We start from the raw sequence: 13,112 nt of genomic DNA on the forward strand, positions 1-13,112 counted from the left end.
CCGTACATCTTCTTGAATTGGCTCCATGGTCAATGAATGGGACAGAATACCCCATTTGTGAACAAAAACCAGGTTTCTCGTTTTTTTTTTTTGTTTTTTTTTTTTTTTTTTTTTACCTGGACTGAAATGTTCCATGCTAGGAGTGAACTGTTTTAATTTGGATTTCATTTTCGGACTTTTGTAATCACCTGATGGTAATTTAATATATGTATGTAGAATGTGTCCATGTCCAAAAATCCATGGTCTGTATAGGTGTAAAAGTGTCAAACCCCGATTTTTAACTCAATAACAAGATATAGGCTGCGTAGCCAGGATTGTATTTTGAAAAAATCTGAGCTTTGAATACCCATTGATTATCCTTTTCATTAATTAAAATAAAAACAAAACACTTTAGGAAGATTATATTTCGCAAAAAAAGAAAAAAAAATGATACTTGGTTGATTACTTGAAAGTCCCTGTTTTTCCTCACAATCGTCACTTCACTGGACGCACAGTTTTATAGTTAATTTATTTGATAAAAGACAACTTTTGGCGTGCATTACAAGCTTAGTGATTGTAATTGAAAGAAAAGAATTCCATAATTTTGCTATAAAAAGCAGAATAAATATAAAATAAGCCTTTGTTTTCAAGAAGAATCACATATATTTGTAAAATTGAGCTTGAAATTTCTTTGAAAATCCTCTCTAACATTGGGTTAAATTAAATTGTATGTTATTGAAAGGGAATTTGGCATTTTTTGAGGAATAAAAGTCAAATTACTGAAGCACAGTGCATGCCGGTAGCCTAATTATATTAAAAAAAAAGTTGTTATAAAAAAATATGATTCGTCTTAAGAATTATATAAATTTCAAAGGTATTTGTGGTTTTAGTGAAAGGTGCATTTCACGATTTGACCTCAGACTTTTTCAATTAAAACTATGTATTTAATTTACAAAAAAAGATGAAAAAACTTGGTTCGAAAGTCGCGGGCGTCTTGTAAACAAATGACATCTACTCTTGTCTTAACTCTTAGAACATGAGTTTTAAACCTTTTGCTGCTGTTGCGCTCTTATTATTGCTACGAAATAATCAGTGAAATTTTACGAATTACTTACAAATATCACAGCCATTAACTGTTTTTCTATGAAATTCATGTTTAATAGTTTAACAGCACTTAAGTCTTGAGAACGCTTCCTCGTTGAAATTGTAATTGTATTAGGATCTGGGGTTTTCAGCATATTTAACAACAGTTGAGTCTTGAGAACGCTTTTTCGTTGAAAATTTTCAATGCAATCGGATCCGGGGTTTTCAGTATATTTAACAATAGTTGAGTCTTGAGTACACTTCCTCGTTGAAAATTTCATCGCAATTGGATCCGGGGTTTTCAGTATATTTAACAGTGCGCTTCCTCGTTGAAAATGCTCATTGCATTTGGATCTGGGGTTTTCAGCACATTTAACAATAGTTGAGTCTTGAGTACGCTTCCTCGTTGAAAATTTCATCGTAATTGGATCTGGGGTTTTCAGCTGTAAATTTCATCACAATTAGATCCGGGGTTTTCAGTAAAAAAGCTGGCGAGAGCTGTTTACCCTCCACAGAATCACTGTGGTTTCCAGCCAAAGCCTTAGCTCTCAATTTTTGTGTTTTGCGGAAAATCGCAGTGAATTTAAGACTGTAGACGATTTTTACTAACCTTTTTTTTCATCGACAAACGTAAATGCGTGTGCGTTGAAACCTTCCAACACACTTTGCGAAAAAATGTATTTAGTTAGCTATAGATATACTACAGCCAACTTTAAGCGTTTTACCACGCCCCCCCCCCATATTCAGGGCTACTCTGATCATTTTATCCACGTGCTCTAGTTGACTTTTTGTAAATTATGTCGTTGAGTGGAGTCAGAGCGTTGTCACATTAGGAATGTTGCAAGTGGATTTTTCAACAAATGTGGCCATTCGAGTATTTGAAAAGGAATCCGTTTAAGTTTATCGGGAAGTTTTGGGAATTAGGGCTAAAATCATGAAGTTGTAATTATAATGAGATAATGATGGTAAGTCTTTTAGACAAGATCCTTGTAAGAAACTTGTCCTTGACAAGATCCTTGTAAGACAAGATCCTTGTAAGACAAAATCCTTGACAAGAAACTTGTAAAAGGGCTCATTAGATTGGAAATTCAAAGGTGTTTTTCTAAAAAGCATTTTTGAACTTTGGTTACTACGAAGTTTAAACTCAGCTCTAAGAACCCACGGCAGGGTTCAGAATTTGGATTCTGGTGATGAGATTATGCAAAAACGTACCTAGAGTAATCCAAAGAAGAAGACATTTTATTTTGGAGAGTTAAGCCAACTTTAACGTTTTAATAGTGAAACTTTCGACTCCACCAGTTTAAAATGACTGTCAAGAAAATAATGCTTTTCTAAGGCTCCTTTTTGGTACGTTTACTGATTGAAAAGAAGTAAAAAGACAAATAAAAAGGGCAAAATAAAAATTGACCCAAGGACGAGGCCGACGTGTTGTCTATGGTAGAGAGCAATGATAATATGAAGTCCTTTTATAATGATAAAAAAATCACCACCGGGTTAGATTTATTTTGCCCCAAAAAAAATGCCAATCCGACGTCTATTAAAAATATATTTTTTATTGGGCAAAAATCTATAATAATAAAAATATTATAAAAAAAAAAAAAAAATAAATCAAACCCAAAATGGCACCAATATATTTTGGGAAAAAATAGTTTTTTGTTTTTTAATGAAAAAATTAAACAAAATTTCCCTCGTCCTAGATTAATTTTTAACAAACGAATAGAATCAGTGCCTCCTCTCCAGATTTTCAGGAAATGCTGCCACTACTCTAAAATTCCAGGGCGATAAAGGAGCAAATAACAAAAAAATTGTAGATTGACTTTTTATACATTGCCCAATTCAGTAAAACCATTGCGGAGAAAGGATTAATACTTTTTTTTTCAGAGAAGTTATAATGATCCAAAATTGTCACTTTTATTAATTTTAATAAAACACAGCGATTTTAATCGTTCTGTTTAATAAGGGGGAGGGGTTTAAATTATCACAGCCTAGAGGATTTATAATCAGTATAGAAAGTGCGATTTTAACGAGAGGGGGGCTAAAAATTAAATGAGATCGTGGGATATTATTCCAGAGGATTGAAATGTTAGAAAAGGTCATTTTGGGATGAACGCCTAAAATTGTAGGGATATAAATCACAAATATTTGTATTTCTAATTTTCAGACATTGTGAATAATAACAATTTGAAAATATATTTTGTTTTCTTACCGATAAACCCCTCTGAAGTTTTATTTACCCCTCACCACCGGAAAAAAATCCTTTTGTAATCCTTCCCCCCTCTCCTAAAAAAACCTTTAGTCCAATAGAAAATTTTCAAGCTGAATTGGAATCTAACATTAATCCATATAATTTTTCTGAAAGAAGAAAAAAATCCCCTGGAGTACTGCTGATGTCACAAAAGAAGTAATTAAAACTTTATTCTGTTTAAATTTTTTTCTTAATTTATTCATTTCTACTGCAGATGCTCGATTGTCCTCTAATGTCTTCCCCATAAAATAAAAATAGCCTCGTTTTACCCTTCTCTAACCTTTAAGTAAACAGGTGCGGTTACAGACCCAAATTGGGTTTTCGGCACATACAAAAATTGGAGAAGGTAAAAGCCACAAGATGAATTGTGCAAACACAAGGAACAAAAATATATTTACTAGCGATGTAGCTTTCAAATAAAAATATAAAGCAAAACCAAGTGCAGTAGCTCCAACATCTAAGATTATTAGTGCAACAGTTTTGAAAGTGTCAGATCGACGAGCTTAAACAAAACACAGATCTATAATTTGGGTTACAAAGCAATTTGAAACACCAATGTAACACCCATTAAATACACTTCCAAGACAAAACAGAAAGCGATAATGAGAAAAAAAATAAAATAATAAGCTATTCCCACACACCCTAAAAATTAACCACGTCACAACGGGATTTTTCTTAAAATTGGGCTTAATAGCTAATATTATAATGTAAGTGAATGATTGCACACTAAAAGAAACGGTGAACACACGTTTTCCACTTTCTATTTCTGTGCCAGGAGAATTTTGCACTATTGAATTTTAGGAAAAATAGATTAACACATGGCTTGCACAATAAACAAAAAACCTTCAAAATACGGAAACAAGTACATAAGGACGTCTGTTTGTTTCATCATCGGTCCTTCTAACAGTGACTTGACCAGCTTCCATAGCGTCATCATCGGTCCTTCTATTAGTGACTTGATCAGCTTGCATAGCGTCATCATCGGTCCTTCTATCAGTGACTTGACCAGCTTTTATAGTGTCATCATTGGTCCTTCTATCAGTGACTTAACCAGCTTCTATAGTGTCATCAATGGCCCCTCTATCAGCAACTTAACCGGTTTTTATAGTGTCTTCATCGGTCTTTCGAACAGTGACTTGATCGACTTTTAGCACTTCGTCATCGACGGCCCTTCTATCAGAAACTCAATCAGTTTATCGGTTTTCAAAGTTTGCCCTTCGATCAGTGACTTGACCGGTTTCTATAGCATCATCGACGGTCCTTCTATTAGAGACTTGACCAGCGTTCATAGTGTCATCATCGGTCCTTCTAACAGTGACTTAACCAGCTTCTATAGTGTCATCATTGGTCCTTCTATCAGTGACTTGATCAGTTTTTATTATGTCATCATCGGCCCTTCTATCAGTTACTTAATCAGTTTTTTTAGTTTCATCATCGGCCCTTCTATCAGTGACTTGACCGATTTCTATAGTGTCATCATTGGTCCTTCTATCAGTGACTTGACCAGCTTTCATAATGTCATCATCGACGGTCCTTCTATCAGTGACTTGACCAGCTTCCATAGTGTCATCATCGGTCCTTCTATCAGTGACTTGACCAGCTTCCATAGTGCATATACTGATTGGTATACCATAGTGCATATACTGATTGATATACCATAGTGCATATACAAATATAAACGTATTTGAAAGCTCTGGAGATTATTTCTGAGGATAACAAATCCCCAGCCTTCAGGCATGGTTTGTAAGTTATGCCCTGGGGTTATTTAAGGTTTTTATAGAAGGATGGTTATATAAACTTACGCGTCGTGGGATATATAAGTCGAAAACAATCAAATCTGGTTAAGTTAAATATATAACCTTTAAATCTTTAATTTGAATCAAAGCGCTTTAGTTTTCCATTGTCCTAAATAACCGGCTAATTAGCTCAATATCACAACGAAGCACACATTAAAAAAAGGAAACTATTGAAAAGACAACCTACTTGTTCTAAAGCAAATCACAACTAATTGCAACACTGAAGGGATTGTTTTGCTTCATGCTTTGATAAGCACACCTAACGGCGAAAAGGATAATTACATTTATTAAACAATAAACTAGGGTATGGCAATTGGGTAGCAAATTTAATTTCAGAATCGTAAATGTATTGTGACGTACCCTTCGGGGTTGACAAGAGCACGTTTTCACTCTGTAGCATTTGTTTACTTGGAGCTATTTAAGGTTATTTACATTTTTCCTTCACTGTGTGTTATAATTTTAAAATTGTATTTTTTTACAATTTTTATGAATGAATTATATTATTTTATGCAGGTTGGTGGTTAATCACTTTTTCATGTTAGTTTATAAAAATTTCGTTCCTATAAATACTTTTGTAGGCCAAACGGTCGTCTGGGCTACATAATCATCGTTAACACTCCTTACTTCATATATTTTTTTTACATAATTAAAGTTCTCATTAAAAAAAAAATCATCATTTCTTAAAAACCGAATTTTGACACCAATAGGCACATCAAAAGAATCGCATTTTTATGATGATTTTATATATATACTAACCATAAATGACGTTTTGAATTATTACGTAAAAATTCAAAAAGTCAATTTTTATTTTAGTTTTAGTTTAGAATCTATAAAGTTATACAATTCAAAAATATTTATAGTATCTAAGGAATAGTTTTCAACTTATAATTTAAACTGAAAAAAAATCTGTACATTTAAAAATTATCTCTACTTTTTGTTAGGTTTTTGAAACTTGATACGGTACTGAAACACCAAAGTGCTATCTATATAAAATTAAACTAAATGGTTTCAGCAAGAGAAGACGAGAAGAAGATAAAATCTCGAAACGGACGTTCTTATGTAGTTTTGTACTTCTGTTGTATATGTATTATTTATTGTGTGAGCCACGGCTTAATTTCTATTTAAAAAAAATCAATACTGCAAAATTCACCGGATAAAGAAATAGCAACTGGAGAACTTGTATACTCCATTTCTGCATGCATATGGCTTTTTACTCATAGTATAGCAAGAGCTATTCAGCCCAAATTAAAAAGAAATGCTGTTATGATGTATTTTATTCTTGGGGTGTGTGGGAATTCACTAGAGCAGTGGCACCATTTCCTCAAATCTTGGGAGGAGGCAATTTTTATGGGGTTACTCTGGAGAATATTTCCGTGGAGGATGTTTCCTTGTGGTAAGAGACATTTCTATGAAGGGGGTGCCGGATCATCTGTCCAATAGTACATAACAAGTTAAAAGAGGCAAAAAATTCACATAAAACATTTTTTAGAAAAACTCAAGTCTCATACAATTAGATGTTCTATTTGTGCTATGGTTGCTCTTTGGCTTTTAATACACTTATCCATCTAATTTTATATAAAAATTGCCTCCTCCCCAAATTTGAGGAAATGGTGCCACTGCTCTAAAATTCCAGGGCGATAAAGGAGCAAATAACAGAAGAATTGTAGATTGACTTTTATACATTGCCCAATTCAGTAAAACCATTGCGGAGAAAGGATTAATACTTTTTTTTCAGAGAAGTTATAATGATTCAAAATAGTGAAGCAGGAAGTCTTATATACTGCATTAATTTGACAACAGGGATAGTTACGTTTTTTTCCCGCTTATCTAATTTCTACCAGTAGCATCGATTGAGAACAGGGAATTCCCCCCTTAAATTTTGAAAAATCTCTTTTTGTGGGTGGGGGGCGTTCAAAATGCCTTTTATTTATTTCTTGATTATAAATAATGATTTCCAACTCTTATATATTCCCCCAACTCTTATATATTCCAACTCTAACCCAAATATTCCAACTCTTGCATTTCAACGAAAGAAATTCAAAATGAACTTTGAAAAATCATGAAAATGTAACTGTGCCAAGTTAAACCACAACCAAACACTACTGAAATATTCCAACTCTTGCATTTCAACGAAAGAAATTCACAATGAACTTTGAAAAATCAAGAAAATGTAACTGTGACAAGGAAAACCACAACCAAACACTACTGAAATATTCCAACTCTTGCATTTCAACAAGAGAAATTCAAAATGAACTTAGAAAAATCATGAAAATGTAACTGTGACAAGGTAAACCACAACCAAACACTACTGAAATATTCCAACTCTTTATATTCAAATAAATAAATACAAATTTATCTATTATTATTAAATATATTGTAACTGTGACTAGGTAATCCACATCCAACCACTCCTGAAATATTCCAACTCTTACATTTCAACGAAAGAAATTCAAAATGAACTTTGAAAAATCAAGAAAATGTAACTGTGACAAGGTAAACCACAACCAAACACTACTGAAATATTCCAACTCTTGAGATACAACGAAAGAAATTCAAAATGAACTTTGAAAAATCAATAAAATGTAACTGTGACAAGGTAAACCACAACAAAACACTACTGAAATATTCCAACTCTTGCATTTCAATGAAATAAATACAAAATTAACTTAGAACAATCATGAAAAAGTAACTTTGACAATGTAAACCACAACAAAACACTACTGAAATAGTCCAACTCTTGCATTTCAGATAAATAAATTCTAAATTAAATTTTATATATAATGATATTGTAACTGTGACAAGGTAAACCACAACCAATCACTACTGAAATTTTCCAACTCTTTCATTTCAACGAAATAAATTAAAAATGAACTTTGAAAAATCAAGAAAATGTAACTGTGACAAGGTAAACCACAACCAAACACTACTGAAATATTCCAACTCTTGAATTACAACGAAAGAAATACAAAATGTACTTTGAAATATCAAGAAAATGTAACTGTGACAAGGTAAACCACAACCAAACACTACTGAAATATTCCAACTCTTGCATTTCAATGAAAGAAATTCAAAATGAACTTTGAAAAATCAAGAAAATGTAACTGTGACAAGGTAAACCACAACCAAACACTACTGAAATATTCCAACTCTTGCATTTCAACGAAAGAAATTCAAAATGAACTTTGAAAAATCAAGAAAATGTAACTGTGACAAGGTAAACCACAACCAAACACTACTGAAATATTCCAACTCTTGCATTTCAACGAAAGAAATTCAAAATGAACTTTGAAAAATCAAGAAAATGTAACTGTGACAAGGTAAACCACAACCAAACACTACTGAAATATTCCAACTCTTGCATTTCAACGAAAGAAATTCAAAATGAACTTTGAAAAATCAAGAAAATGTAACTGTGCCAAGGTAAGCCAAAACCGAACGCTTCTGAAATATTCCAACTTTTGCATATCAACGAAAGAAATTAAAAATGAACATTGAAAAATCAAGAGAATGTAACTGTGACAAGGTAAACCACAACCAAACACTACTGAAATATTCCAACTCTTGCATTTCAACGAAAGAAATTCAAAATAAACTTTTGAAAAATCAAGAAAATGTAACTGTGACAAGGTAAACCATAACCAAACACTACTGAAATATTCCAACTCTTGTATTTCAACGAAAGGAATTCAAAATGAACTTTGAAAAATCAAGAAAATGTAACTGTGACAAGGTAAACCACCACCAAACACTACTGAAATATTCCAACTCTTGCATTTCAACGAAAGAAATTCAAAATGAACTTTGAAAAATCAAGAAAATGTAACTGTGACAAGGTAAACCACAACCAAACACTACTGAAATATTCCAACTCTTGCATTTCAACGAGAGAAATTCAAAATGAACTTTGAAAAATCAAGAAAATGTATCTGTGACAAGGTAAAGCACAACCAAACACTACTGAAATATGCCAACTCTTGCATTTCAATGAAAGAAATTCAAAATGAACTTTGAAAATCAAGAAAATGTAACTGTGACAAGGTAAACCACAACCAAACACTCCTGAAATATCCCAACTCTTGCTTTTCAACGAAAGAAATTCAAAATGAACTTTGAAAAATCAAGAAAATGTAACTGTGACAAGGTAAACCACAACCAAACACTACTGAAATATTCCAACTCTTGCATTTCAATTAAAGAAATTCAAAATGAACTTTGAAAAATCGAGAAAATGTAACTGTGACAAGGTAAACCACAACCAAACACTACTGAAATATTCCAACTCTTGCATTTCAACGAAAGAAATTCAAAATGAACTTTGAAAAATCATGAAAATGTAACTGTGACATGGTAAACCACAACCAAACACTACTGAAATATTACAACTCTTGAATCTCAACGAAAGAAATTAAAAATGAACTTTGAAAAATCAAGAAAATGTAACTGTGACAAGGTAAACCACAACCAAACACTACTGAAATATTCCAACTCTTGCTTTTCAACGAAGGAAATTCAAAATGAACTTTGAAAATCAAGAAAATGTAACTGTGACAAGGTAAACCACAACCAAACACTACTGGAATATCCCAACTCTTGCATTTCAACGAAAGAAATTCAAAATGAACTTTGAAAAATCAAGAAAAGGTAACTGTGACAAGGTAAACCACAACCAAACACTACTAAAATATTCCAACTCTTGCATTTCAACGAAAGAAATTCAAAAGTGAACTTTGAAAAATCAATAAAATGTAACTGTGACAAGGTAGACCATAACCAAACACTACTGAAATATTCCAACTCTTGCATTTCAACTACAGAAATTCAAAGATAACTTTGAATAATAAATAAAATTTAACTGTGACAAGGTAAACCACAAACAAAAACTACTTATATAGACAAACTATTTCTTATAATTTTAAGAATTTATATAAGATAAATTAATATTCAAGAAAATATCACTGTGACTAGGTAAACCATAACCAAACACTACTGAAATATTCCAACTCTTGCATTTCAACGATAGAAATTCAAAATGAGCTTTGAAAAATCGAGAGAATGTAACTGTGATGATATAAAACAAAAAAGAACACTACTTAAATATTAAAACTCATGCATTTCAACGAAAGAAATCCAAAATGAACTTTCAAAAATCAAGAAAAGGTAACTGTGATAATGTAAAACACAGAAAAACACTACTTGAATTTTCCAGCTCAAGCATTTCAATGAAAGAAATTCAAAATGAACTTTGAAAAATCAAGAAAATGTAACTGTGACAAGGTAAAACACAACCAAACACTACTAAAATATTCCAACTCCTGCATCTCAATGAAAGAAATTCAAAATAAACTTTGAAAATCAAGAAAATGTAACTGTGACAAGGTAAACCACAACCAAACACTACTGAAATATCCCAGCTCTTGCTTTTCAACGAAAGAAATTCAAAATGAACTTTGAAAAATCAAGAAAATGTAACTGTGACAAGTTAAACCACAACCAAACACTACTAAAATATTCCAACTCTTGCATTTCAATGAAACAAATTCAAAATTAACTTTGAAAAATCGAGAAAATGTAACTGTGACAAGGTAAACCTCAACCAAACGCTACTGAAATATTCCAACTCTTGCATTTCAGCGAAAGAAATTCAAAATGAACTTTGAAAAATCAATAAAATGTAACTCTTACAAGGTAAACCACAACCAAACACTACTGAAATATTACAACTCTTGAAATACAACGAAAGAAATTAAAAATGAACTTTGAAAAATCAAGAAAATGTAACTGTGACAAGGTAAACCACAACCAAACACTACTGAAATATTCCAACTCTTGCTTTTCAACGAAGGAAATTCAAAATGAACTTTGAAAAATCAAGAAAATGTAACTGTGCCAAGGTAAGCCACAACCAAACACTACTGAAATATTCCAACTCTTGCATTTCAACGAAAGAAATTCAAAATGAACTTTGAAAAATCAAGAAAATGTAACTTTGACAAGTAAACCACAACCAAACACTACTGAAATATTCCAACTCTTGCATTTCAACGAAAGAAATTCAAAATGAACTTTGAAAAATCAAGAAGATGTAACTGTGACAAGGTAAACCATCACCAAACACTATTGAAATATTCCAACTCTTGTATTTCAACGAAAGGAATTCAAAATGAACTTTGAAAAATCAAGAAAATGTAACTGTGACAAGGTAAACCACCACCAAACACTACTGAAATATTCCAACTCTTGCAATTCAAATAAAGAAATTCAAAATGAACTTTGAAAAATCAAGAGAATGTAACTGTGACAAGGTAAAGCACAACCAAACACTACTGAAATATTCCAGCTCTTGCATTTCAATGAAAGAAATTCAAAATGAACTTTGAAAAATCAAGAAAATGTAACTTTGACAAGGTAAACCATAACCAAACACTACTGAAATATCCCAGCTCTTGCTTTTCAACGAAAGAAATTCAAAATGAACTTTGAAAAATCAAGAAAATGTAACTATGACAAGTTAAACCACAACCAAACACTACTGAAATAGTCCAACTCTTGCATTTCAATGAAAGAAATTCAAAATGAACTTTGAAAAATCGAGAAAATGTAACTTTGACACGGTAAACCTCGACCAAACGCTACTGAAATATTCCAACTCTTGCATTTCAAAGAAAGAAATTCAAAATGAACATTGAAAAATCAAGAAAATGTAAATGTTACATGGTAAACCACAACCAAACACTACTGAAATATTACAACTCTTGCATATCTAAGAAAGAAATTCAAAAAGAACTTTGAAAAATCAAGAAAATGTAACTGTGACAAGGTAAACCACAACCAAACACTACTGAAATATTCCAACTCTTGCTTTTCAACGAAGGAAATTCAAAATGAACTTTGAAAATCAAGAAAATGTAACTGTGACAAGGTAAACCACAACCAAACACTACTGGAATATCCCAACTCTTGCATTTCAACGAAAGAAATTCAAAATGAACTTTGAAAAATCAAGAAAAGGTAACTGTGACAAGGTAAACCACAACCAAACACTACTAAAATATTCCAACTCTTGCATATCAACTAAACAAATTCAAAGAGAACTTTGAAAAATCAAGAAAATGTAACTGTGACAAGTTAAACCACAACCAAACAATACTTAAATATTAAAACTCTTGAATATCTCCTATTTAAATAATCCAATATCAATTAATAATAAAGAAAATGTATCTATGTCAAGGTAAACCACAACCAAGCACTACTGAAATATTTCAACTCTTGCATTTCAACGAAAGAAATTCAAAATGAAATTTGAAAAATCAAGAAAATGTAACTGTGACAAGGTAAACCACAACCAAACACTACTGAAATATTCTAACTCTTGCATTTCAACGAATAAAATTCAAAAAGAACTTTGAAGAATCATGAAAATGTAACTGTGACAATGTAAACCGCAACCAAAGACTACTGAAATTTTCCAACTCCTGCATTTCAACGAAAGAAATTCAAAATGATCTTTGAAAAATTACGAAAATGTAACTTTGACATGGTAAACCACAACCAAACACTACTGAAATATTCCAACTCTTGCATTTCAATGAAAGAAATTCAAAATGAACTTTGAAAATCAAGAAAATGTAACTGTGACAAGGTAAACCACAACCAAACACTACTGAAATATCCCAACTCTTGCTTTTCAACGAAAGAAATTCAAAATGAACTTTGAAAAATCAAGAAAATGTAACTATGACAAGGTAAACCACAACCAAACACTACTGAAATATTCCAACTCTTGCATTTCAATGAAAGAAATTCAAAATGAACTTTGAAAAATCGAGAAAATGTAACTGTGACAAGGTAAACCACAACCAAACACTACTGAAATATTCCAACTCTTGCATTTCAACGAAAGAAATTAAAAATGAACTTTGAAAAATCAATAAAATGTAAATGTTACATGGTAAAACACAACCAAAAACTAATGAAATATTAAAACTCTTGAATTTCAACGAAAGAAATTC

This window comes from Artemia sp. Qi Xiang Cuo, unplaced genomic scaffold (genome assembly GCF_049724085.1).
Source record: "Artemia sp. Qi Xiang Cuo unplaced genomic scaffold, ASM4972408v1 HiC_scaffold_3370, whole genome shotgun sequence".
Lineage (NCBI taxonomy): Eukaryota > Metazoa > Arthropoda > Branchiopoda > Anostraca > Artemiidae > Artemia > Artemia sp. Qi Xiang Cuo.